Below are 26,904 nucleotides of genomic sequence, written 5' to 3'. Positions count from 1 at the left end.
GAGTCAAAGATGTTAATTGGGGACGTGGGTACGCTGCTGAAAAAAAAGAATAGGAAAGGGGCGTACATGGTCCGCTACAGCAACCTGCGAAGAGATGATGAGAGGTTGAGCGCATGCCAGAAACGTGTTGGTGTTCGCTAACGGCGAAGGGTAATGCCGAACGGAAGAAAGCTACATCCTCTCTGCGCTCTATATCATGCCACCAGCCCAGCGAAGGAGAGGCTCTGCTTGTGAAGGGCAATTGAAGGGCACCAGGAGAAACGAAAGAAGGAAAGCAAAAGAAATGCGAGAATACTCACCAGAATAGAGGAATTTTGGTGCATCACCATTGCCTTGGGACGATGAGCGCAAGAAATACTGGAAATATCGGCAAAAGGTGAAACATCGCAACGAGCAGGTGGCAACGCTTCATCGTCGGTATCGATAGTCGATGGCCAGAGAGGAGAACGAGAATTCCTGTGAAAACGTCTGAGGGTGGAACTGGAAGGAAGAGGAAGAGCGACAGGACTCAAAGGCTACAAGGACTCACAGGATAACAGCCGGAGAGATAGAACGAGCATCTTTTCGTCACCCGAAGAAAAGGGGGAATGTGCGGAGTTAAATAGAGATCGAATGTTCGGAGGCCTGCCAGCTGCTGGATACGCAGCGTATACGGGTAGTAACGGCATTGCGGGAAGAGAGAGTTTGGAGAATTCAGTTCGGGAGAGTTTGGAGAATTTAGTTCGAGAGAGTTTGAAAAATTTAGCTCAAGAGAGTTTGGAGAATTCAGTTCGAGAGAGTTTGGGGAGTACGAGGAAAGAGAGCTTGGAGAGAAAGAGAGAAAGATTATTGGAAGCTCGCCGCTTTTAGCACCCCACCGTGTGCAGAGGGCGAAAGGTCGAACGGTAAAACCGCGCACTTTGGACCTTGAAGTGGTGCCGTGCGCAGATGCCAAGAACTAACGGTACCAGGAGCCCTATATAAGTGGGCCCAGCGCTGAAGAAGCATCAGTCGATCACGGGGAGTCAATCCGCCACGATCAGTGATTTGTAAAGGTCGAAGTACCAATTCAACCAGCAGGAAGTCAGCAACAAAAGATCCAGTCAGGAATCTCAGGAATCTCGTCGGAAGGCGTCGTACGGTTAAGTCAAGGCGATTTGTTTTTAACTTTGACACGACCGCAACCTGGCGTATCGCCCGGCGGGTTAAACAATTGAGTCCTGCGACGAGGAACCGTGAGCTCGGGGGAAAGTTGTCTAAGACCCAGCGTACCTTGCCCGACCAAGCAGGACCTGGCGCGAAGGATGAACGGTCGTTCGATTTGTGGCTTGAAGAGGCGTTGTCCTGGAGAGCCCTGCGATTACCGGCGCAGTCCCCGAACAGCAACTGCCCAAAACCCCGACTGCTAGAGCACCAAACTGCCAGTCAGGAAGGGTGAGGGATCGACCCGTTGAGGCATTCAAGAGGCGAGCACGCAAGACAAGAAACAGCTCAGAGGACATCGGCAGCGACGCCAGCAGACATCACCGCGTCACGATCGCTGCGCGGAGCTCATTGGGGAGCGCAGGAACGTCGCGGACGTCAAGCACTACGGTGAAGCCGGGTTGAACGTTCGTCTGCGCTAGGCGTAAGGCAAAGTGAAAGGCTAGGCAGCTTCCAGGCGTTAGCCTTGACTGTTAGCGCGAACTGAGCAAGAACCTAGTGGGACCGTCCGGGACAAAGCAAAAGACAGGTTTGTTGCCTCGAAAGGCGTTGCCCAGGAGAGCAAAATCTTTTCACCCTAGTCTGGGAACGGTGACGTTTCCTTAAGCTCTCTGCGATTCCAAGGCGCGACAAGCGACCACGAGGCAACGCGTCGGCGAGCGAGCATAGGCGGGTCACTACGAGCATCCCGAGTCACAGGAGCCAGCGGTCGTCAAGTCAACGCGTCGACAAGCCAAGTCGAGGAACATCAGCAGCCTGTGGAACCAGCGCGAGGAGACACCGAGGCCAGCCCAGCCACACACCCGCTGTATAAATAGCACGAGAATAAAACCCACTGTTACCATTCGAACCCTGTGTTTCCTCTCTGATCTACGGGGCAGTCACGTCATATAAAGCGAGCCGACACACAAAATCAGTTCGTTGAACCTTTATTACATCGGATGTTTCACCGACAACATTGGCTTCTAGTTTGTAGCCTACTACTTTCGAATTCATTACTTCAACAGTCAAGCGTTCAAATGGTCCTTTTGTCAAGTCCACCAATTTGACTGCTGTGTGGAATCTTTGTAGATGCAGTTTTTGGCCATTGAATTCGGGTATAGCATTTTATATGACCTTTATGTATGACCTCTGGGCAAAAATGTCATTTGCCATTATGGTGGGCTCATGTGCCACTAGGCTGATTGAGTCAATGTCTGAATCGTCTGTATCTTCTTCCTTAGTTTTTGGTGTTGTTAATACTGCAGGAATGGTTAGATCATGTAGATCTTCTTCTTCTACCTCGGACTCAGAACTTTTTTTCGTGTCTAACCCAGTTGGTTGAGGGTCGTCGCCTGTTTCAAAATCAACGGAGTATTTAATATTGTTGGAATTGAGATTTGTAATTGAAATTTTTCTTTCGTCGGCAATAGGTTTTTTCGGATCAGAAGTCTTGACACCTCTATCCAATGTTTTTTGCTAATGTTCGCCATATTTTCGTAAATATATTGTAGTTCGTGCTTGGTTAAAACACTCCACTAATGTGGTCGCGTGTTTATTCACAGTTGCCTTTTGTACAGGTCTTCAGATCTAATAAATTTAATTAATTATTTTGCATAAATCATTCCACTCCATGCTAAGATTTATTAAAAACTATGCTGTCTATTACTATCCAAGCTGAAATGTATCTAGGATCGACCTAATGTCAGAGGTGGTATATATTACATTTAGTTTTATATGTAGGGTACAATTATTGAGGTGAGTTTAGATGTATATTTTGGTTGCTACGATTTGTTTTATTCGTGTTTTCTGGTTATTCATGTTGATAATCGTTTTAAGTCTTCTTTAAGTCGTTTGCACGGCTTAGGTATCTCTCTCTCAGACATTTGTTGTGTAATTTATATACTTTCAGAAAAAGATTTCCAAATAAGACTTTAACGGTTATTATTATTAATACCATACTAGTTTCCACGTCTATTTTTTGTGACTCTACTTTATTTATTACGTTAGCATTGGAGTCCACTGTATTTGAATCTAACATTTTGAATGTTTTAGGTTTTAAGCCGTTAATAAAGGGTTTTTCTTTGCTCGATATTGTAATTATATATGTATTCTTGTTATGCATTCATATAAATTGTTGTAAAAAAAATTTTTCGTATAGCTTAACGAGGTATACATTCTAATCGGGCAGAGTAAGTTCCGCTCAATTCTTACAAAAGTGTGTTTTTATATAATTAATTATAGTTATTTAAGTGATTATCATCTCTCCCATTTGGATCCTCTGCATCAGCTGGGCGTCGCCGGTGGTGGCTCGTTGATGCTCCCTCGAAGGCGCAGGTGGTGGGGGAACCTCCGCGCTTGGTATCTGCTGCTGCTGTCCGGGGCCTATTGAACAGGCTGCTTTTATGTAGTCCTAGTTTCCTGGCTGTTTTGAGTCTTCAATTTAGGAAATCAAGCGTTCTTTGCAATTTCTGGTTTGTTGCTCACGCGGGAGGTGGTGTGTTTGTATATAAAAGCCATTTTAAGAGCGCTATTTGTTTATTTGTTTTATGCTTTACACCTCCGCGTCCCATCACACTCTACTCAATCAGATTTTTTTGTGTTTGTGTTTGTGTCCATCCATTTAGTTCCTCGTGACTTCCTGGGGCTTAGAATGTAGTCACGGTCACCATGTAAATACGTAGATCGTCAAGTAGATCCCAATTCGCAACAACAGTAGAAGACCATCAATTCGGTTTCTTGGTTTATATGTATTTATTTCATTGGAACAGCGAAAGTGCCGCTTCAACCTCTCAAGGGTTTCTGATTTTACAATTATGTCTTAGGAGTTAATGAGTACTAAGTCTTATAGCTGCGCTGCCAACAGCGGCAGCGGAGACGGTTCTTAAGTACATAGCTATGCTAGCTTAGGCTGGGGCGCGACGGTATATGCACATACACTTGATTTCATATCCATGTGAGGTTCGCGAGTGACAATTATGCTGACAGTTGCACTTCCTGTGTGCAGGCCAAGGCATACTGATCAGTTCATATTTCGGCCAACTGGATTTAGGACCGGGGCCTTGAATTATGTAAAAACTGCAACAAATTGTTCCATTGTGTACCCTTTAAGTAATCTTGGTACAGTGGGTATTCAATATGTGTGCATACTACAGCGATAAAAATGGCATTGCCGTGGATACTACAATTGTGCCCTCGTAGGAATTTGTCATTTGGCACGTCGATGGAATGCGGACTTTCTGCAACAAAGCTTAGATATTTCTTGGTTAAATTTAGAAATGTTGTACAAAAGGCATTCTTGTAGTTTTTAAGTTGATGAGAAGTTGGTTCTAGGTTAATTTGTTTTTTTCTTGCAGTTTGTAATTCAGTCAGCTGCAAGGAACCATTTAAGTAGCTATTGATTCCCGTTCGGCCGAGTCAGTGTCGCTATCAATGCAGAGTTCGTTAAATGAATTCTTTCTTCATCGCAAGAAATCTCATTCTGCCGTTTGCTATCTTCTATATCAAATTGGTTACAACTCACAAAATTTTCATCTTTCGTTGACTCAAAAGCAGAGTTCGGTCCTGCAAGATCGTCTACGTCTTCCTCCAGAATAGGTTTGATTTCCGTATCAGACGAGGTTTTTTATTGAGAAAACCTGTGACTACATAACCAAGCCTTGTGCCTTGTGCCAAAGGTTTAATAGGTCCTAGTCTAAGAAGTTCACCGGTTATTACACGAAAACATACACCAGCACTTAAGGTTAGGCCAATGGGTCCAGATTGCCGAAAGTCAGGATCTGCTAATGGCAGTGTCTCGATTGGTTTGTAATGAATGTGGGAATAATAAATACTTTTACTAGTGTTTCAAAACCTGATGTACATGACGAGAGCTTTAGTTTTGATCTAATTGCTGTTGTTATTTTTCCTCCGATTCCAGATATTTCAATTGGTGACAACATTTCCTTAAGAGATAGCAGATCTGCCATCCTCCTTGAGATAAGATTCACTTGTGATCCAGAATCCATTGTCCCTTGTGATGATTCCTTGGCGGTCGCGAGCAAAACTGCGCACTGAATTGCTGGTCAGACCTTTGTGTAACGGTGAATGATACCGTTGTTGGCAGACTCGATAAGTGGACCGTGATCCACAGTTTTAAGCCTTAGGAGCTGTAGACATATAACTTGTGCATGCTCCAACTTGACACCATGGCTTGGTGTCCATTTTCTGAAAACGGCTACACTCTTTAAGGTCCTAGGTGATAAATCTTACAGCTATCTTCGTAGTGAATTGACTGATGACGGAGCGTTGCTGTAGGTTGTGCGCTTATCGTATCCAGCATGTAAGCGTGCCGCTCAATAAACGTCAGTACACTGTTGGAATTTCCGTTGGTGCATCCGCTGAATTTTCCAGTGCCGCTGGAGTCTGCTGGTCTGACTGAACCGGTCATTAAACGAGGCGTTGCAAAGTTTTTTTTGGATCAATCGATAGGTATTGACGAGACCAATACATTTCAGTTAAAATTTTTGTGGGCGTTAGATTGGGCGTGGCAAAGTTTTTTTTAGATCAATCGATAGTTATAGACGACACCAATACATTTCAATTAAAATGTTTTATCTAAAACGAAAATTGTGGGTGCCGCAGGCTTGGGCGGTTTGCGGGCGTTAAAGTAGGCGTGGCATATTCGAGTAACAAACATGTGCTGCGCTCAAGCCTACGAAATCTAAATCTGAAATCCCATTTCTCTATCTTCATATTTCATATTTACGATTTTTTGAATTTTGTGGGCTGTTTGTGGGCGTTAAAGGGGGCGTGGCAAACTTTTTTTGGGTCAATCGATAGGTATTTTCAAGTGCAATACATTTCAGTTAGAATTTTTATTCTAGCATCAAAACTGTAGGAGCCACTGTTTGTAAGCGTTAAAGTGGGCGTGGCACTCTGCTGAAACAAACTTGCGCTGCGTAAGAAGCTCAGGAATCTGCACGCCAAATCTTAATAGCCTAGCTCTCATAGTTTTCGAGATCTCAGCGTTCATTCGGACAGAGAGACGGATAGACGGACAGACGGACATGGCTAGATCGACTCGGCTAGTGATCCTGATCAAGAATATACAAGGGTGGTCAAAAGTATTTTCACAAAAAAAAAGTTAAATATATTCATAATTTGAACTTACATCTTGTTAACTTTGGCATCAATGGAAAGGTAATTTAAATGCCGTTTGAATGATACAATACATTTCTTAACACATTCAGTACTTATTGAAAAGGACGAATTTGTGTGAAAATGTCCTTTTTGCAGGGAATAAAACCAGAACCGGAACCGGAACCGATAACCGAAATAAACCGATATCTAATAGAGAACCGGAACCGGTACCGGTACCAAAACCAAAATTAAATTTAGAACTGATTACCGTATTGCTGGTACCGGTACGGTTTTGGTACTTTACTAAATTCATAAAAAATCCGTAACAAAAATACTGAAATCTGCATATGAGGTCCCACTTTTTGCCGTGGCGCTTTTTCCCTGTCTCTTTTTAGCATATGTGCTTCTTATGAAAGAAAATGTCTGAGCAGGTTGTAAATCCGGATTTTTTGGCGCATTTCTACGCGGTTTTTTATTATATATGGAGAAAAGAGATAACTAGTCTCAACAACTACCTTAGCCGTCTCCTTTCATCAAGCTTCATTCTAGAATTTAAACAGAATTTCATGTGAAGCAGCTAGGAAAAGTGAAGAAAAGTAAAGAAAGTGAAAAATGCCTCGACCAAAATCGAATCCTCACCGAAAGTATTTCTCCTTTGACATTTTATCAAACACGAGCACGTGCCTAATCAAAAAAGATGATGTGAATTGTGGGCATCAAATTAAAGTAAGTATAAAAATTAACTGCTTACTTACTTACATATATATGTATGCACATAATCCGTATGCATTTTATAGGGTAATCATGGAACTAATTTGTCGAAGCACATAAAGCGATCTCATAACACATTGATAATTGAAACTGAGGAGCAAACGAGTAGCAACCAAACAATTACTAAGAAAAATAGTGTGCCTGCTAAAACGATTCAGGATTTCATAAAACCAATTGTCCGTGTGTCCATTACAAGGGAGGATATACAAAATGCATGTGCTTTGCTGTGCACAGTTGATGGAAGACCATTTTCTTTAATGAACGACATCGGATTTAGGCGGATTCTGAATCCGTTAATTGAAGGATTAGGATGTGAAAACTTTATTAATCCTCAAAACGTCCGTGATGATGTTGTAGCCAAATCAGAGAAGGTCGTCGAAAAAATAAAAGAAGAAACTAAAGGAAAAATGATCGCACTTAAAATCGACGGCTTGACTCATCTGAATCGATCGTTTATTGGTGTGTATGCCTAAAAAATAAATCTTATAAAAATATAATGCTTTAACAAATTATTTTGCAATTTAGGAGTAAACATACAATTTATTTCTGATGGACATCTTGTCCTGCGCACATTGGCAACTGAAGAAATGTTTGCCTGCCATACTGCTGCAAATTTAAAAGACACCATCCTTTTTGTTTTAAATCGATTCGAGATCAGCTCCCAGCAAATTTATTCTTGCACCACTGATAATGGACGGAATATGGTCAAGTTTGTGGAACTTCTAAGTAACGAAAACATTCCGGAGGAGTTGTACGACGACTCTTCATACGAGAATGAAACCGACGTCGACAACGACTTGTCTTTTATGAATGACGTTGTTTTTGAAAATAAGTGCATAAGTATGAAACTACAAAATATTTATAAGCGGCTTATATACTTAACATTTTATTATTTACTTAATTTTAGGTGTTCGTTGTGCAGCACATACTCTTCAGTTGGCGGTCAATGCAGTACTTAAAGACAAAAATTGTTCGAAAACAATTGGTTTTGCCAGGAACTTGGTCAAAAAATTGCGAACACCAACCATGTCTTACATTATGAGGGAGAAAAATCTAAGAAAACCGCCCATTGATTGTCCTACGCGTTGGAGCTCGTCCTACAAAATGTTAGCGTATTTGGTAGAAGATGCAGTATACCATTTTTGCTCAACCTATGCAGTGGCTAATTCCGATTTATATCTGGATCAAAAAGTTTGGGATTCAATTCGCGAAATTGTAAGCCTATTAGAGCCAGCTGAGGTTGCCACAACAAAACTTCAAAGCCAAAATTTGGTTTTCGGAGACTTTTACCACACTTGGATTAGTTGTAAGCTACTCGTGCAGAAAAATAACTCAAAGTTGGCCAAATTTTTGTTAACAGAACTGGAAGATCGTGAAATTTTATTATTTGAAAACGATGCATTTCTGTGTGGAATATTCTTAGATCCCAGATTCAATATTACCCTAAGCAAAAATCAAAAACAGACTTGTATTAGTCTATTATCCAATATTTACTTCCAAATTCTATCGATATCCAATAATTCAATATCACTTCTTGAGAAAAGTTTAGAAGCAAGCCTTTCAGAAAGCTTCGACGAAGTTGATAAATACCTAAAATTGGAAGAAGCAAGATCTGTAGGCTCACCTTCATGTATGTCTACATGCAGCCTTTTAGAATCAATACAAATTTTTCTAAAACAAAGGCGCCTTTCCAAGTCAACAGACATTATTAAATGGTGGTCTGAATCTTCCGAAAAGTTCCCAGAGTTGTTTGCAATTTCTCAAGTGGCCCTATGTGTTCCTGCTACGCAAGTGAGCGTAGAGAGGTTATTTTCCAGCGTTAAGTTTATCATGAATCCGCTCAGAAACCGTTTGGACATGAAAACTTTAAACGCAATCATGCTTTTGAGAACCAATCACATGTTTTCCAAATAATTAACGTTTTTTCGTAAATTTATTATCATTATAAGTATAATCATCTCTATGATTTTGTATCCATTGAACTATTATTAATGTGCCTTCAAATAAAGTTTTTATTTTCTTAATAAAACACAAATAATTACAATGTATTCATTGCCATAATTAATTCAAATTTGTTTAACTGTACCGGTACGTACCGGTACCAGAACCGGAACCAAAACATCAATACCAAAATTGAATCGTTTACCGAATAAGTCGTTTCGGTATGGGACCGGTACCAGAACCGGAACCGAAATAAGATTCGGTTTGATTCCCTGCCTTTTTGAACTTTTTTCCTCGACTTGAAAATTTAAATTTTTTGATGCAAAAAGTTTCTTCAAACAAAAATAATAGCAACTGCAAAAAGAATTTTTCAAAAATCATTTTGCTTATATTTTTTATGAATTTTTGAAAATGCTTAGAAACATGCATTTTAGGCATATTTTTCTCTTTTTCATATAAATTTTTTCCGACAGTGTCACCTTTAAAAAATCATAAAAAATATAAGCAAAATGATTTTTGAAAAATTCTTTTTGCAGTTACTATTATTTTTGTTTGAAGAAACTTTTTGCATCAAAAAATTTAAGTTTTCAAGTCGAGGAAAAAAGTTCAAAAAGGACATTTTCACACAAATTCGTCCTTTTCAATAAGTACTGAATGTGTTAAGAAATGTATTGTATCATTCAAACGGCATTTAAATTACCTTTCCATTGATGCCAAAGTTAACAAGATGTAAGTTCAAATTATGAATATATTTAACTTTTTTTTTGTGAAAATACTTTTGACCACCCTTGTATATACCTTATGGGGTCGGAAACGCTTCCTTCTACCTGTTACATACTTTCCGACGAATCTAGTATACCCATTTACTACACGAGTAACGGGTATAATAAAATAAAGTATAATAAATTCTAATTAAGCCTGTGCTATTTGTTATTGAAACTCTCTGTAATCTGTTGTGCATGCTCTTTTAATTTTGCTCTTTTTGTGTGTCTACATTTTTATTTTTGATCGCCGTGTAAGGTTTCATAATTCGTTAATTTTGTCTTAAAAATATTTTTTTTTTAATATTGCAAGCTTGTATCGTTTTTTTGATTTTAATGTTTTTATTTACGGTCGGCTCTGCAATATAGTCACACATAGAAAATGTTTTTGTCTAACCGAAGAAGACTTCGGCCAAAGAGCTAGTGGGATGGCTCGGAGGGCGCCGAGCTGAAGGCTACCGAACGGGTCGCAGGTTGCGGTTAGCGAGCGCCCTGGTTCTCCAGGGTAGCTACGAACAAGCGTGGAAGTTGGACACGGCCCGGCTACCGCCAAGCCCCCAACACGAAGCGTAAATAAGTAGCCCCGGACAGTCAGCGGGTATCTGCGCCGTAGCAGTACCGACGTCGCGCTTGTGCTGCCGCCTCCGACAAATAGCTCACACTTACCCCCTTCCCACACTCTTTGAACCTACCCACACAACTCATCTCATCCCGGGCTGGACTAAGGTGTCACTCGTACCGTGCCGAGAGTCAATCTGGCTGGGAGCCCGAGTTATCAAAAAAATCAGTCTGCCGCCTGTTCTAAGTCAGCCTCACCCGGGTACAGCCGATCTCTGCCTGGGTGGACCCGTCCCTTCTCCGCAGCTCGTGGGAATTAACATGGAGAATTCAATTAATAGAAACAACAAAACAGGCAACAACACCAAAAAAGAGCACGACACTCTCAAAAAGTCGGAAGTCGTAATCAACGACGATAACAAGAGCAAGATCACGGCTCCGATTACCCTAGACCCTGTGACGTCTACCCCTGCCAAGGCCAGCGAACAACGCAGCCGGGTCGCCCAACTCACCATAAGGACAAGCCCAGGCCTCCCACCAGCTTAGGTGTGACTAACCAGAGGAACCAGTAAGAAAGCTTTCCGGATCCTCAAACGGTTGGCCACCAACCCGATACGTGAGGATCAGACGTCAAAATTGGATTACCTAAAAATCCAAGTGGACATAGTCTGGGCAAAGGCGGTAATCCAAGACTTCGACATCGCTATGACTACCAGCAACAGCAACAAGCGAGAGAGGTCGATGGAGAAAGCTCAACCAGCGAGCAAAATAGCCAGAGTAACCAACCGCGGCACATGGTCGAGATCCTTTGCTGAAGTAGTAAAGGATCGGAAGATCATTGGAGTCATCGACCAGAGCGATGAAGGCGGTAGGATCCCAAGGAACCAATGGGTTCTGGTTAGACGGGTCCTTGCGTCAGTGGCCTTGAAAGTGCTGGACGAAAACCTAGGTCCGCCACCCAATTGCACAGATGCAGGGTGGTACCAGGGCAATGTTAAGTTGATCGCCTGTGAAAACGAGAGATCGGCAGCACTTTACAAGGCTGCCATTAACAAGGTCGGCGAGGTCTACCCCGGGGCCAAGTTGGCAGTTTGCGAGGCCGCAGACATCCCGTCTCGACCGAGAGCGAGGGTGTGGAACCCTCGAAACCAGAGGCTATACTCAGCCTGCTGACCAGGTTCAACCCGAAGCTTCCAACAGACGGTTGGAAGGTGGTCAAGGTGGAGAAAACCGAGCGCGTCACCATGAACGTGGTAATCCTCCTGAACCAGGCCTGCTTGGAACCCCTCGCAGCCCAACAAAACCGGGTGAATTACGGGTTCGATAAGGTGCAACTACGCATCTACGACACTGATAAGCTAGCGGCAGACAACCTGGCTGCCTGTGCATCGTACGAACCCCCGAGCGACGACGAATTGGAGCATGAGGAGGCCACCCTCACTGGCTACGTGTCAACCGACTCGGAGCTGACAGAGAGCCTGAAGCAGCTGTGCACTCAAGACATAACCCGACCAGGGCGCACTGTTCTCCAGGACATAGCGGAGGAAGCGGAGGGTATCCAGCCCGACCACGAGCATAAAGATGGTGCAGTTCCTGCAGATTAACCTGCACCACAGCAAGGCATCATCCGCTGCCCTCCTCACCCGCCTCGCAACAGGCAACACAGACGTAGTCCTCATTCAAGAGCCATGGATTGTTGGTAACAACATTATCAACTTATCAACCCCCCTATACAAGCTATTTTACACCAAGGATAAGGGTAAAACCAGAACCTGCATTCTTACAAAGACACACTTTAACACATTTCTTATTCCACAGTTTAGCGAAGGCGACCTCACCACGGTCAGACTGGAGCTAAACGAACACACTCATCACACCATAGCATCATTCTATCTGGCTCACGACTACGAAGGGCCACTACCAAACACCACTACACAACAACTCATACATACACACTCATCCTGGGTGGAGACGCTAACTCACACCACACACAATGGGGAAGTACAAACACAAACGAAAGGGGTGAGTTACTCTACGACTACCTCCTTCAATCAAATCTATTCATCTGCAACAAAGGTAATGACCCAACTTTCATCACTAAAAATAGGAGGGAAGTCCTAGACATTACACTAATATCTGATCCCCTACTTAACCAGCTAGAAGCGTGGAAGGAGGGGATCGAGCACTCATTCTCAGACCAACGATACATAGAAATTACAATAACTCTAGACTGTTCTCCCGCCGAGAACATTACTAATCTAAGATTAAACAACTGGGGATACTACAAAAATCTCCTCAACAGGAACCTACACGCTCCACCGAGGCACATACGCAGCGGTCAAGAATTAGATAACCTAGTTAACACTTTTACTGATATATGCGGTGAGGCCTTAAAAAGGGCTTGCCCAAGCAGAACAGTTAAAGCAAAGCACAAACCCCCATAGTGGAACGCAACCCTGGCGAACCTTAAAAGAGAGTGTAGAACTTACTTTAAAAGAGCTAAATACAACAATAGCGAATCTTCCTGGAACTTATACCATACAAAACTAAGCCTATACAAAAAGGAAATTAGAATATCAAAACGAAGAGCTTGGGCTAACTTCTGCAGTAGCATAGAATCTACTGCGGAGGCATCCAGACTCAGAAGAATTCCAGCAAAAGCTCCAGCAACCATTGGCTATCTAAAAACCAATGCGGACAGCTGGACGGAAAACAGTCAGGAAACCCTTGAAATACTGTTAGACACCCATTTTCCTAAAAACACCCATGTATTGGAGGACCTCTACATAGAGGAGAACTTAGACGACCAGAGTATAGACAACATCTCGAACCCTGGCCGCATTCAGTGGGCTGTCAACTCTTTTAAGCCCTTCAAGTCCCCCGGCCCAGATGGGTTCTGCTCGGCCCAGCTACAATGGACACTAGATATTTCCCTACCCTGGCTGACAGCAGTCTTCCACAGCTGCCTTGCTCTAAACCATATTCCAACAAGGTGGCTGGACGTTAAAGTAATTTTTATACCGAAAGCCGGCAAGCCCTCCCACAAAAGCCCAAAGGACTTCCGCCCGATTAGTCTCTCTTCCTTCTTGTTGAAGGAAAGGCTTATTGACACCCATATCAGGTTAACCATCGACCAAAGCCTACTCTCTGACGCACAGCATGCGTACCGTAAGGGTAGATCAACAGATACCGCCCTCCACTCTTTAGTGGGTTTCCGCAATAAGGAATACTCTCTGGCAGCGTTTCTAGACACAGAAAGCGCCTTTAACAACTTCACCCCAACGGCGATTACTGGTGCTCTGACTGAACTGGGCATTGAGCGGCCCATAGTGGGACTCATACACTTTATGCTAACCAGCAGAGTAGTGTACTCCACTATGGGGTCGGCCCACTCGACCAGGAATGTCAGCAGAGGAACCCCACAATGGGCGTACTCTCACCTTTGCTATGGGTTTTAGTGGTCAACAAACTTCTATCACTTCTAGAAGAGGCGGGCACTCAAGTGGTAGCCTACGCGGACGACGTGGTTATCCTACTGCAGGGCAAGTTCCCGCAAACCCTTTACAATCTAATGGAGACAGCCATATCCACCCTCTCCCGGTGGACGGCTGGCTGTGGAATGTGAGTTAACCCAGAAAAGACCGAACTAGTTCTCTTTACAAGGAAGTATAAGGTACCAAATCTAATGCTCCCAAAATTACACCAAACGCGCTTAGCCCATAGCAACCAAGCAAAGTACCTAGGCGTTATTCTTGAAAAAAAGCTCCTCTGGACAGATAACATCCTAGATCTCAAACGCAAAGCGGCCATAGCCCTCTTCGCTTGTACAAAAGCCTTAGGGAGGAAGTGGGGTTTCTCCCCCGTGATAGTTCACTGGCTATACACTGCAATAGTCAGGCCCATTCTCTTCTACGGAAACATCGTTTGGTGGCCTTCCCTAGAAAAGAATTGCAACCTCCGGATCCTTCACAAGATCCCAAGAAGCGCAGAGCTCTGCATCAGTGGGGCGCTTCGCACCACCGCCACTGAAGCACTAAACACAATTCTTGACCTCCAACCCCTGGACCTACTTGCCAAAAGCTGGGCATCTGCAACAGCGCTGAGGCTCCGCGAAGCAGCGGCATGGACAACATCACTCCAATATCTTATCAAAACATACATCCTTACCACGTAGTACAGACTACGTTCCACCCAAAGTCAACTTTGAAAGAAGATACAAGATCTTCATACCCACAACCGTACAGACTGGGACAACCTTCCACACCAATTCGAAAACGCCGTCAACATATACACAGACGGCTCCAAGCTTAACTCCCAAACAGGTGGGGAAGTCTTTTCCTCCGAACGACATAAAAGTCTCATTCCGCCTATCAGACCACTGTAGTGTTTTCCAAGCGGAAGTCATGGCAATTCAGGAAGCCATGACCCAGCTGGACACGTCAGTACATCATGACATAGATATCTTCATCTTCTCGGATAGTCAAACAGCCCTCAGGGCCCTCGACTCCTACACAACGAACTTAAAAACAATCTCTGAATGCCGCAAATCTCTTAACGAGATGGCCACTCATCTGAGAATCAACCTCATCTGGGTGCCTGGACACCGCAATATTGAGGGCAACTGCATAGCAGACGAGCTAGCAAGACAGGGGACAACCGCCTTCGCGATAAGGACACGGTGGGTATGCCCATGGCTACCTGCAAGCTCCATCTCAGGCAGAGACTGTACACACTTTCCAACAACCGTTGGAACTCAATCTCAACATGCCACATTTCTAGACTCACATGGCCAAACTACAACTCGAAAAGAACACAAACTCTCCTACAATGTATCAGGGAGGACATCTCCACTCTCATAAATGACCTTAAGGGCCACTGTCTTATAGGGACTCATGCGCTCAGGCTGGGACTCAGTAACCACGACTTCTGCCGCAGCTGCAAACAGATAGACGAAGAGGAGAGCATCAAACACCTCCTATGCTTCTGCACAGCGCACAACCTAAAGCGTTTTCAAACCCTAGGTAGCTACACACTTCCGAACCTTGCGGCCATTCAGGGCGTATTCGGAAGTTCAGTGTAATGAGTAGTGAATTTGGTTGTATTCCAAAGTAAAAGGGTATATTGTGTGTAACAGGTAGAAGGGAGCGTCTCCGACCGCATAAAGTATATACATTAATGATCAGGGTCACTAGCCAAGTCGATCTAGCCATGCCCGTCTGTCCGTGTGAACGGTGTGATTTCGGAAACTATAAAAGCTAGAGAGTTGAGGTTTTAGATTTAGAATCCTCAGCTTCGTACGCAGCGCAGTAATAACGCTAATGTCCCACGCCCACAATCTGCCCAAAACTGTTGTTCCCACAGTGTTGATGATAGAAACAAATGTTAGCTATGTGAGGAGTAAAATAACTCCGCACAAATAAAAGCGAAGATCGAGTGTACGGAGGCCTGCCAGTTGCTGAATACGCAGAGAATGAGCGTAGTAACGGCACTGCGGGAAAATAGATTTTGGAGAATATAGTTGGAGAGAGTTTGGAGGGTACGCCGGCGTGCGCAGAGGGTGAAAAGTCGAACGCTAAAGCCGCGGTCCTTGGACCCTGGAATGGTGCCGTGAGCAGAGATCGAAAAGGAGAAGCCGACGATTAACGGTACCAGGAGTCCTATAAAAGCAGGTCCAGCGCTGGAAGCTGGATCAGTCATCGAAAGTCAGAGCGCGAGTGAACAACGTCAAGCATGTCAAAGTCAAGTAGATACAGCCGTGTCAGAGTCAGCCAGGAGCAAGATCGCTACGTCGAGACATTCGAGACAGCATAAGTCTCCAAATTGAGACACAGATAGCTGAGGACCTCAGAGGCAAGTACACAGCTAAGTTGACTGCTAAAAGAACTGATCTAGCTTCGTCGAACGGTTACCCGAATAGTTGGGTGGTAATTGAGCGGGAATAGCACCGACGCATTCTGTCGATCCTGACGTGGGGTTAGCGGATTGAGGCTCCCGATAGTTGTCTGGAAAGCGCAGTCGTTGACTACTTTGAGTTCGGTATCGGAGGCGATTGATCTCAACGCGGAACCGTTAGGTTCGGGACGAGTAACCTGCCGATCCTGACCTGGTCTTGATGGTCTGTGGCGCCCGACGGTTGTCTGAAGAGCGCAGCCTTTGGATACTTTGAGTCTGGTATCGGAGGCGTATCACACAGGTCCATTGCCGGCCGAGAATAAACGCCCCAAAACCAAATTCTAAATTGCTATTACTTGTAACAAGGCGGTCACGTTTACTATAAATTTAATGGGACGAACGCACAAATCAACTGAGCTTGCCGCACGAGTTTCGTAGCGAGACAAAATAGAAAATCAGTTCTTTACATCGGTCGCCCAAAACATGATTGTTGCGACAATAAAAGTAAAAGAATTGGGAAATCGGGAGAGGTATGATATACCGCCTCAAGAAGAAGGACATTCTCCATGTCGCACAGAGGCTGGGGATCGCCCTGACGGGTAGAGCGGAAGACGTGCGGAAGACACTGTTCGAGAACTGCTCGCAAATTAAAAAGATCCAGAACGTGCACAAATCTGGTCCGAACTAAAGGCAAACTATGCCAAGAAGCCAGGTCCGAGCTTCAAGGTGACACCCCCAGAAGAGGGAATTCAGCTTCGACGAGATGCGGCATGAAGGATATCGAAGGGGCGCAAGTCGGGAAAGTAATAGTTACTCAGGGAAACACTTCCTAGAGGAAAGGTCAATGGAAAAAAGGTCTAACCAGCCCGACTACGCCAAAGTCGCGAAGCAGGTCCGAGAATGGTCTTTCCGATTCGACGGCTTGGAGAAACCACTCGAATTCCTGGATCAGGTGGAATAGTCCGGGAGGACCTACGGATTGGACCTGGATTTGATTCCACGAACCATGCCGTAACTGCTCCAGGGTAAGGCGTTAAAGTGGTTCATATCGAACAATAAACAGTGGAAATCTTGAAGAGAGTTCATAGAGAGCTTCCAATCGTACTTCCTACCAAGGGGGTACTTCGATAAGCTCGCAGACCATGTCAAGCAAAGAAAGTAAGAGGTCAGAGAGTGTTATAAAGACTACATGATCGAGATGCAGACCCTTATAAGACCACTCGAATATAGCAACAAGGAGCTCCAGACCTGCGGATAGCAATGAGGATGTACAACGTGGACGACCTGGAGCGTCCGGACCAAAAGATGTTGGCCAAAGAGAACCAATCTTATAAAGCCAAGGTGGCGACTACAGCGCAAGTTCAGTGCAGGAGGTGCGTCGACCCTGACGGACACCGAACGCAACCTAACAGGCAGTGGACGCAGTCCAACACTGCCCGGTTTAGACAGCAGACAGACACGCTTTGGAGGCCACCAAGCACCACCCTGCGGTCACAAGGTTTCGCACGAGGCCCAAAGCCACATAGCCAAGTCGCAGGAAGCCTGTCGCAAGTGCGGTGAGCAAGAGGTTGCCGAAACCTGCAGTTGCTGTCCTGCTGGATGTGCGGCAGGGTTGGTGTGAGAAGTACAGAAGGCTGGAAATCTAACTGGCAGGCTAATCGAAGATGAGCAGGAGTTGTTCGCAGCTGTGACGATCGGTGGAAAGTCGTACAAAGTCGCCATGATCGACACCGGGGCAACAGCGAGCTTTATTAGCGAAGAGCTGGTGGACAATCTGGCTGCTTTTGGAGAGATTACAAGGATAAGACGGCAAGTTAGGTTGTCAGACGGAAGGTGCAGCGCAGTAAGCTCACAGCTCGAGGTAGAAGTTGAATTCGGGAACAAACGACTGACCTGCTGATACTACCAGGGGTAGTAGACGTGTTGATGCTGGGATGGAGTTTCCTCACACAGGTCGGCATTATATAAATTTGTCCAGTTATATTGTGAAATTATGTTTTTGAGTTTATTAAAGTCGCATTTACGAAAGCATCTACTTTTAGTTGGAGAAAGTAAAGGAGAGAGGGTATCAACACAGGGAAGACAAATTGTAAGTTCCAATGTGGGATGATACCGGTCTTCTGGCACAACTAGTGGGTCAATTCTAGATACCGTGACTTCAGACGGTTCTAAAACAAATACAAGATCTAATTGTCTGTTTAGTGAATTACGTATAAAGCTAACTTGCTGTAATGATAATTCTAACAGACCGTCAACGAAGTCATGGTCAGATAAAGGGGTAGGGACAAGTGAGTCAGTGGGAAAGGACCAAGAAATGTCAGGGAGATTGAAATCACCCAAAACAATGAAAAAATCCCTTTCGGAAAGATGAGATAGAACAGTTTTTATTGCAGCCAAATTTTGCTCATAAATTGTTAAGTCGGATCCAGGTCGAATATAAGAACAAGCTACATAAATAGAAAAAGATTTCAAAGAGACTTTAACACCAAAGAATTCTATGTCATTGGGATTACGAAAGTATATTCTCTCCGATGTTAAAGTAGAGGTAACGGCAATCAGCACCCCACCGCCCTACGAGGAGAGCGATCCGTTCTGTACGTATTAAAATTTTTGGACAGAACTTCAGAGTCTGATATCTCCGGTTTCAGCCAAGTCTCAATAAAGGCCAGAATGTCTTCAGAAAAGGCAGATGAGTCAGCATAAAGCTTAGGTAGCTTCATATTAAGTCCCCTAACAATTTGATAGGTCTAAGATAAACTGCTCAGTTTTTTCAAGCAAGTACTGTCGTGGAAGGCCTATTATTAGTTCTCCGTCTGTTTGGAACAAATTCTATAATGACCAATTCATCATTAAGCCAAAAACTTTTAGAATTTAGTACATTAAATACTTCAGGAGGAGCAGATATTTTAAATGAGGATATCCTACGAACATATGGAAATTTAAGCTCCTCCACTGTGATGTTTTGAGATGGGAATTCCTGATGTATAAATTCCAAAACATCTGCAGATGTGGTTTCAGGTGTTAAGCGAGACACAAATAATTGCTTCCTATAAGGAAGAACCGAGAGGCTCTTTCTTCCACCACCAGCAATCTGAACATCGATCGTCTGATTATCGAGACTAGGGACTCCTATAGAGCTAACTTCACCTGTAGGTACAGAATGCTGCGTAGTGTTTGATCCTTAGGCTGACTAGCAGAAACAGGGACTCCTCCAGAGCTTTTGGTACCTATGGGTACTGCTGGCAGTGAAGCTTTAGGTCCCCCAGCGCCAGTGGATGCCGACATATCTGCCGTTACCGATCGGGTAAAAATATTCGAAGCTAAGTTGGGATTTGGAACTGATGCCTTTACTTCAACAGATTTTGAAGGAGCGGTCTTTTTGCGTTTAGGTGACCCTACTGACATTTTATTATTATCAAACAGTTTCATAAAACGTTCATTGGTCAGCACAACATAGCCATCCAAATCACGGTCTATTTCAACGCATGAGGCACAAGTCCACGAAAATCCAACACGCAGATCAATATAGTCTTTTACTCTGTACATTTCGGATGTATGACTATGTTGCAGAGGCGACAGTAAATAAAAACGTCATTAGGTGACGATCCAAACTGACAATCTTTTTTTGGAACAAAAAAAGGCATTTTTAGTATTTTAATTTAAAAAAATCAGATCAAAATAAATCAAAAGAAATATTAACAAATGCACCACAGCGTACAGAAGTTACAATAACAATATGCACAGGCTAAAAACAGAGTTAGGTTTTGTTAAAATTGCTACGATAAAATAGACAATTAAACATAAACAGACGATTTAAAACACAAGCATGGCTGGTTTTGTTGGACTTAGCCACAAAGCAAGGAACAAGTATCACAGATATTAATGACAAATTGACAAAAGTCACAGAGCACAAGATAAACACAACCGGTCACAAGCGCCGCTAAATCAATATGTGACGGACGGTTAAAACAATGGTAGCACAGTTTGCCGGACAAAATCAGAGAAACTCTCAGTGTTCATTCTGACAGACAGACAGACGGACAAACAGACAGACGGACAGACGGACATGGCTAGATCGACTCGGCTAGTGCTCCTGATCAAGAATATATATACTTTATGGGGTCGGAACGCTTTCTTCTGCCAGTTACATACTTTCCGACGAATCTAGTATACCCTCTTACTCTACCAGTAACGGGTATAAAAATACAATTTGCCCTGTTTAAGTGATTAGGGTAGCTAGTATTAGACCAAGAAACAGAGCTATAAGTGGATTGGAAGAATTCCGCAAATAAATCTGCAATTTCGGGATCCGTAGATGCCTCAATAAAGTTTAATCGTACTGATGATGGCAATGCTGAAGACTTTCGCTTAGCATTTACAAAGTTATACAACTGCCTCGGATCCTTTTAAAGTTCAAATTTACATCGGCTCAAATACATGGAATAGCAATGACTGTTAAGTAAATTAAAATGAATACGAGCCACCACATATCTTGAAAAATCGGATGGCCTACCCGAATTTTTGTACTTTTTGAATAAGTTTGTTTTAAGGTTTCTTATTCTTTGCAACTCATTGATAAACCAAGGAGGCCTGTCTAACTTAGGAGGAAAACTATCAGAAACACATTTACAGAAAAAAGAGTTTGGGACACTATAAAATAGTTCCGTAGCACTTTCAATATCCAAGCAATTATATAAACTTGTCCAGTTATATTCTGAAATCATGTTGTTGAGTTTATTAAAGTCGCATTTGCGAAAACATCTACTTTTAGTTGGAGAAAGTAGAAGAGAGAGGGTATCAACACAGGGAAGACAAATTGTAAGTTCCAATGTGGGATGATACCGGTCTTCTGGCACAACTAGTGGGTCAATTCTAGATACCGTGACTTCAGACGGTTCTAAAACAAATACAAGATCTAATTGCCTGCTTAGTCAAATTAGTGAAATTCTTTGTTTTGACTGGCAAATTCCTCTGGAAGTATCGAGCAGGAAATTCACGGCGTGCACGGTGCCAGGAAAGGGGCTATTCCAGTGGAGGGTAATGCCGTTCGGATTGCACTCGACATCCGCAACGTTTTACCGTGCCATGTCTTTGGACCGGAGATGTACCAAGACGACTTTATAGTTATTGGAAGTACTTAACAAGAACACAATAACTTCGCGAAAATGGGAGTGGACGCAGGACAACCAACAAGCGTTCGAGGAGGTGAAGGCAAGGCTTGTGACTGATCCAGTGTTGGCGTGTCCGGATCTCGAAAGGACATTCATTCTGCAAACGGACGCCAACGACTACGGCATTGACGCGATTCTAACGCAGGATACGGAAAACGGCGAAAAGGTAATCCCCAACTCCAGTCGTACCCTAAACGTAGCCGAAAAGAACTATTCGACAACGGAGAAAGACTGCTTGGCCTTTGTCTGGGCAATACGAAAACTAAGGCCCTACCTGAAAGGCTGCCACTTCAAGGTTATAACGGATCACATGGCATTAAAGTGGCAAAGCAGCATTGAAGGCCCGTCAGTAAGAATAGCCATATGAGATTTATACAGAAAAAGCCATGTAAGCGTGGTAGCCGACGCTCTGTCCAAACAGCCAGTGCCGGATACCCCACGGAGAGCAAAAGAGGCTGTGTCGAATGGACAGTGCAACTGGATCAGAGACATGCGAGAGGAGATAATGGCGCTGCCGCAGAAATTCACAAGCTATGTGTTCGAGGGCGAAACTCTGTTCAGGCAGATCCCACTCAGAGCTTGCAACGAAGATGTGTTGGTGTGGAGCTATGCGTCCCGCAAGAGCTAAGGGAAATAGTCTGGCAGGAGAATATCGACTCACCCGCGTCCGGTCATGTAGGAAGCCGAAAGACAATTGCCCCAAAGGGACGCAAGGGCGTATGTACGCAAATGCGAGAGGTGCCTGAACTTTAAATCTAACCAGAGGCTGACACAAGCCCCTGAAGAGTTAGGGCAACAGTGTGCGCAGACTTTGTCGGACCACTGCCTAGATCGAAGCATGGGAACCGAATGCTTTTTCTCCTGATGGATCGTTTTTCAAAATGGACAGAGCCACCAAGTACGGCGACGGCGGAAACCCTTCAGAAGGCATTTAAAGAACGCGTTATCGCAAGATTCGGGGTGTTCCGAAAGTTCTAATCACAGACAACGGGGTGCAGCTCTCCAGTCGAGCATTCAAGAAGTTCCTTACTCCCCAAGAAAATCCGACCGAGCGCGCTTGTTGTTGTTGAACGTTGATGCACTAAGAGCAGTACAAACAAGTGGCCCAAACGACACCAAGAACGTGCTTGTTACGCCCGGGCCCATTTTTATTTCGGGTAATTACGGTTCGCGAGGGAGGTACATAGAACAAATAAAGACAGGACAAAACATAGATCAACAAGACTAAAGCAAATGAGCTAAGATTTTATTTTAATACAGGGATAGAAGTTGAGGAATAAATTAAATGATATAGGTTGTTATAAATACTAGAAAGAACGCGAAAGGGCTCGTGCTGACTAAAATTAGATGGACATCGTGGCAAGTTGATAGGATAGTAGTTTCGCATTAGTCTAACAGGAACATTGAAAGTTAGCCGGCTTACCAAATCTACAGAACCAATATAGCCTCTGATAAGATTATTCATAAAAATAGTACCAAGCATAGTTCTACGGTTTACTAGACTAGGCAAATTAATTAATAGCAATCTACTCGAGTAAGAAGGCAACCTGACGTTTTGATCCTAGTTCAAACCACGTAAGGCAAAAAGAAGAAAATTGTTTGTGTTCGAACTCTATACGGTCAACGTGCACTTGATACTAAGGACTCCAAACGGAAGAACAGTATTCTAAATTAGGACGGACAAGGGAGGTAAATAATAAATTGGTAGTGTATGGATCATCAAATTCTTTAGACCAACGCTTTATAAACCCAAGAACACTCATAGCTTTATTTACAGTAGAGGTTATATGGGAGTCAAATTTAAGTTTTGGATCGAGGAGAACACGGTCCAGGGACATATTCTGAAGAGAGTAACTCATGAACGTTGGCGTACTTCTATAAAATGTCATAACGTTGCATTTAAGATAGTTTAAATTCAAAAGGTTGTACTGACACCATTCCTGGAATCTATTAATGTCTGACTGCAAGCAGAAACCAGACTCAATATCATTTATAAACAGAGTAAACAGCAAAGGGCCTAAATGACTGCCCTGGGGCACTCCAGATGTCACATTGATCATCTTGGAAACAGCGTTTTTGAATAAAACCCTCTGAGAACTACCATTCAAATAACTTGAAATCCAAGTTAAGAGATTATTCGGAAACCCGAGCTGAACTAATTTGAATAAAAGAAAAGAGTTGTTTACAGAGTCAAAGACTTTACTAAAATCTGTATATATAACGTCTGTCTGCAAATTTTCGTTAAGCCCATCTATTACAAAAGATGTCAATTCGAGCAGGTTAGTGGTGGTCGATCTTCGCTTAACAAAACCATGTTGACACGGCGATATTAAAGAGGAGCACAAATGTTGCAACTGAGAGGTAATAATGCGTTCAAATGTTTTAGGAATTGCAGACAATTTGGAGATTCCTCTATAGTTCTGAACATTCACCTTCGCACCCTTTTTGTGGAGTGGAATAATAAAAGTATCTTTCCAGATAGTAGGAAAAACAGATGATGAGATAGACAAATTAAAAATTTTAAGAATAGGTTTGCAAATAGTTCGGGTACAAAACTTAAGGACACACCCAGGGAGTCCATCTGGCACCGGAGAATTGGTTGGCGTTATAGTTTCTAAATCACTTAAGATAGAACTTTCGGTGATTACAGAAGAAACAAGGAAACACGCTATAGTCGAGTACCTCGACTATCAGATACCCGTTTCTCAGCTAAAAGGACCAAAGGGAAATGGAGATATGCAAGCAGCAAAGCGAGATTGAAATGCGCCACCTACCGGCGGTAGACAGATTTAAGCGTTATGCGCCCATAGAGTGGGCGTGGCAAATTTTTTTTGCGATCAATCGATAGGTATTGACGAGACCAATACATTTCAGTATGAAAAGCATGAAAAATGTGGGCAACACAGGTTAGGGCAGCTTGTGGGCGTTAGAGTAGGCGTGGCATATTTGCGTAACAAACTTGCGCTGCGTACAAGGCTGCGGAATCTAAGTCTGAGATCCCGATTCTCTATCTTTGATAGTTTCCGAGATATCCATATTTACGATTTTTTGAAGTTTGTGTGCGGTTTGTGGGCGTTAAAGTGGGCGTGGCAAATTTTTTATTGAGTCAATCTATAGGTATTGATGACAAAAATACATTTCAGCTAAAAGTTTTATTCTAGCATCAAAACCTTAGGAGCCACAGCTTTGGGCGGTTTGTGGGCGTTTAAGTGGGCGTGGCACGCTGCTGAAACAAACTTGCGCTGCGTAAGAAGCTCAGGAATCTGCACGCCAAATCTCAATAGCCTAGCTCTAATAGTTTCCGAGATCTCAGTGTTCATCCGGACAGACAGACCGACGGACAGACGGACATGGCTAGATCGACTCGGCTAGTGATCCTGATCAAGAATATATATATTTTATGGGGTCGGAAACGCTTCCTTCTGCCTGTTACATACTTTCCGACGAATCAGTATACCCTCTTACTCTACCAGTGACGGGTATAAAAATACAATTTGCCCAGTTTAAGTGATTAGGGTAGCTAGTATTAGACCAAGAAACAGAACTATAAGTGGACTGGAAGATTTCAGCAAATAAATCTGCAATTTCGGGATCCGTAGATGCTTCAATAGAGTTCAATCGTACTGATGATGGCAATGCTAAAGACCTTCGCTTAGCATTTACAAAGTTATACAACTGCCTCGGATCCTTTGAAAGTTCAAATTTACATCGGCTCAAATACATGGAATAGCAATGACTGTTAAGTACATTAAAATGAATACGAGCCACAACATATCTTGAAAAATCGGATGGCCTACCCGAATTTTGGTACTTTTTATATAAGTTTGTTTTAAGGTTTCTAATTCTTTGCAACTCATTGGTAAACCAAGGAGTCCTGTCTAACTTAGGAGGAAAACTATCAGAAACACATTCACAGAAAAAAGAGTTTGGGACACTATAAAATAGTTCCGTAGCACTTTCAATATCCAAGCAATTATATAAATTTGTCCAGTTATATTGTGAAATCATGTTGTTGAGTTTATTAAAGTCGCATTTACGAAAGCATCTACTTTTAGTTGGAGAAAGTAAAGGGGAGAGGGTATCAACACAGGGAAGACAAATTGTAAGTTCCAATGTGGGATGATACCGGTCTTCTGGCACAACTAGTGGGTCAATACTAGATACCGTGACTTCAGACGGTTCTAAAACAAATACAAGATCTAATTGCTTGTTTATTGAATTACGTATAAAGCTAGCTTGCTGTAATGATAATTCTAACAGACCGTCAACGAAGTCATGGTCAGATATAGGGGTAGGGACAAGTGAGTCAGTGGGAAAGGACCAAGAAATGCTTTTATTGCAGCCAAATGTTGCTCATAAATTGTTAAGTCGGATCCAGGTCGAATATAAGAACAAGTTACATAAATAGAAAAAGATTTCAAAGAGACTTTAGCATCAACGAATTCTATGTCATTGGGATTAGGACAGTATATTCTCTCCGATATTAAAGTAGAGGTAACGGCAATCAGCACCCCACCCCCCTACGAGGGGAGCGATCAGTTCTATACGTATTAAAATTTTTGGACAGACTTTCAGAGTCTGATATCTCCAGTTTCAGCAAAGTCTCAGTAAAGGAATGTCTTCAGAAAAGGCATAGGAGTCAGCATAAAGCTTAGGTAGCTTCATATTAAGTCCCCTAACATTTTGATAGTTCAAAGATAAACAGCTCAGTTTTTTTAAGCAAGTACTGTCGTGGAAGGCCTAATATTAGTTCTCCGTCTGTTTGGAACAAATTCTTTAATGGGTACATTAGAACATTAAATACTTTAGGAGGCGCAGATATTTTAAATGAGGATATCCTACGAACATATGGAAATTTAAACTCCTCCACTGTGATGTTTTGAGATGGGAGTTCCTGATGTATAAATTCCAAAATGTGGTTTCAGGTGTTAAGCGAGGCACAAATAATTGCTTTCTATAAGGAACAACCGAGAGGCTCTTTCTTCCACCACCAGCAATCTGAACATCGTTCGTCTGATTATCGAGACTAGGGACTCCTATAGAGCTAACTTCACCTGTAGGTACAGAATGCTGCGTAGTGTTTGACCCCTTAGGCTGACTAGCAGAAACAGGGACTCCTCCAGAGCTTTTGGTACCTATGGGTACTGCTGGCAGTGAAGCTTTAGGTCCCCCAGCGCCAGTGGAGGCCGACATATCTGCCGTTACCGATCGGGTAAAAATATTCGAAGCTAAGTTGGGATTTGGAACTGATGCCTTTACTTCAACACATTTTGAAGGAGCGGTCTTTTTGCGTTTAGGTGACCCTACTGACATTTTATTATTATCAAACAGTTTCATAAAACGTTCATTGGTCAGCGCAACATAGCCATCCAAATCACGGTCTATTTCAACGCATGTACATTTCGGATGTATGACTATGTTGCAGAGGCGACAGTAAGTAAAAACGTCATTAGGTGACGATCCAAACTGACAATCTTTTTTGGAACAAAAAAAAGACATTTTTAGTATTTTAATTTAAAAAAATCAAA

At 43.1% G+C, this 26,904-nt stretch overlaps 1 long non-coding RNA gene across 1 annotated transcript; it reads left to right on the top strand.

The window, feature by feature from the left end:
* Positions 1 to 7,187: 7,187 nt before the first annotated feature.
* On the top strand, positions 7,188 to 8,092 carry LOC119559679. Its single transcript, XR_005220918.1, has 3 exons — positions 7,188 to 7,512; positions 7,579 to 7,893; positions 7,961 to 8,092. It is a non-coding gene; the product is annotated as an uncharacterized LOC119559679 (long non-coding RNA).
* The last annotated feature ends 18,812 nt before the right edge of the window (positions 8,093 to 26,904 follow it).

This window comes from Drosophila subpulchrella, unplaced genomic scaffold, assembly GCF_014743375.2.
Source record: "Drosophila subpulchrella strain 33 F10 #4 breed RU33 unplaced genomic scaffold, RU_Dsub_v1.1 Primary Assembly Seq31, whole genome shotgun sequence".
In the NCBI taxonomy this organism is placed as follows: domain Eukaryota; kingdom Metazoa; phylum Arthropoda; class Insecta; order Diptera; family Drosophilidae; genus Drosophila; species Drosophila subpulchrella.
Note: the sequence above shows the minus strand (reverse complement) of the source record. Positions and strands in the feature narration are given on the sequence as shown.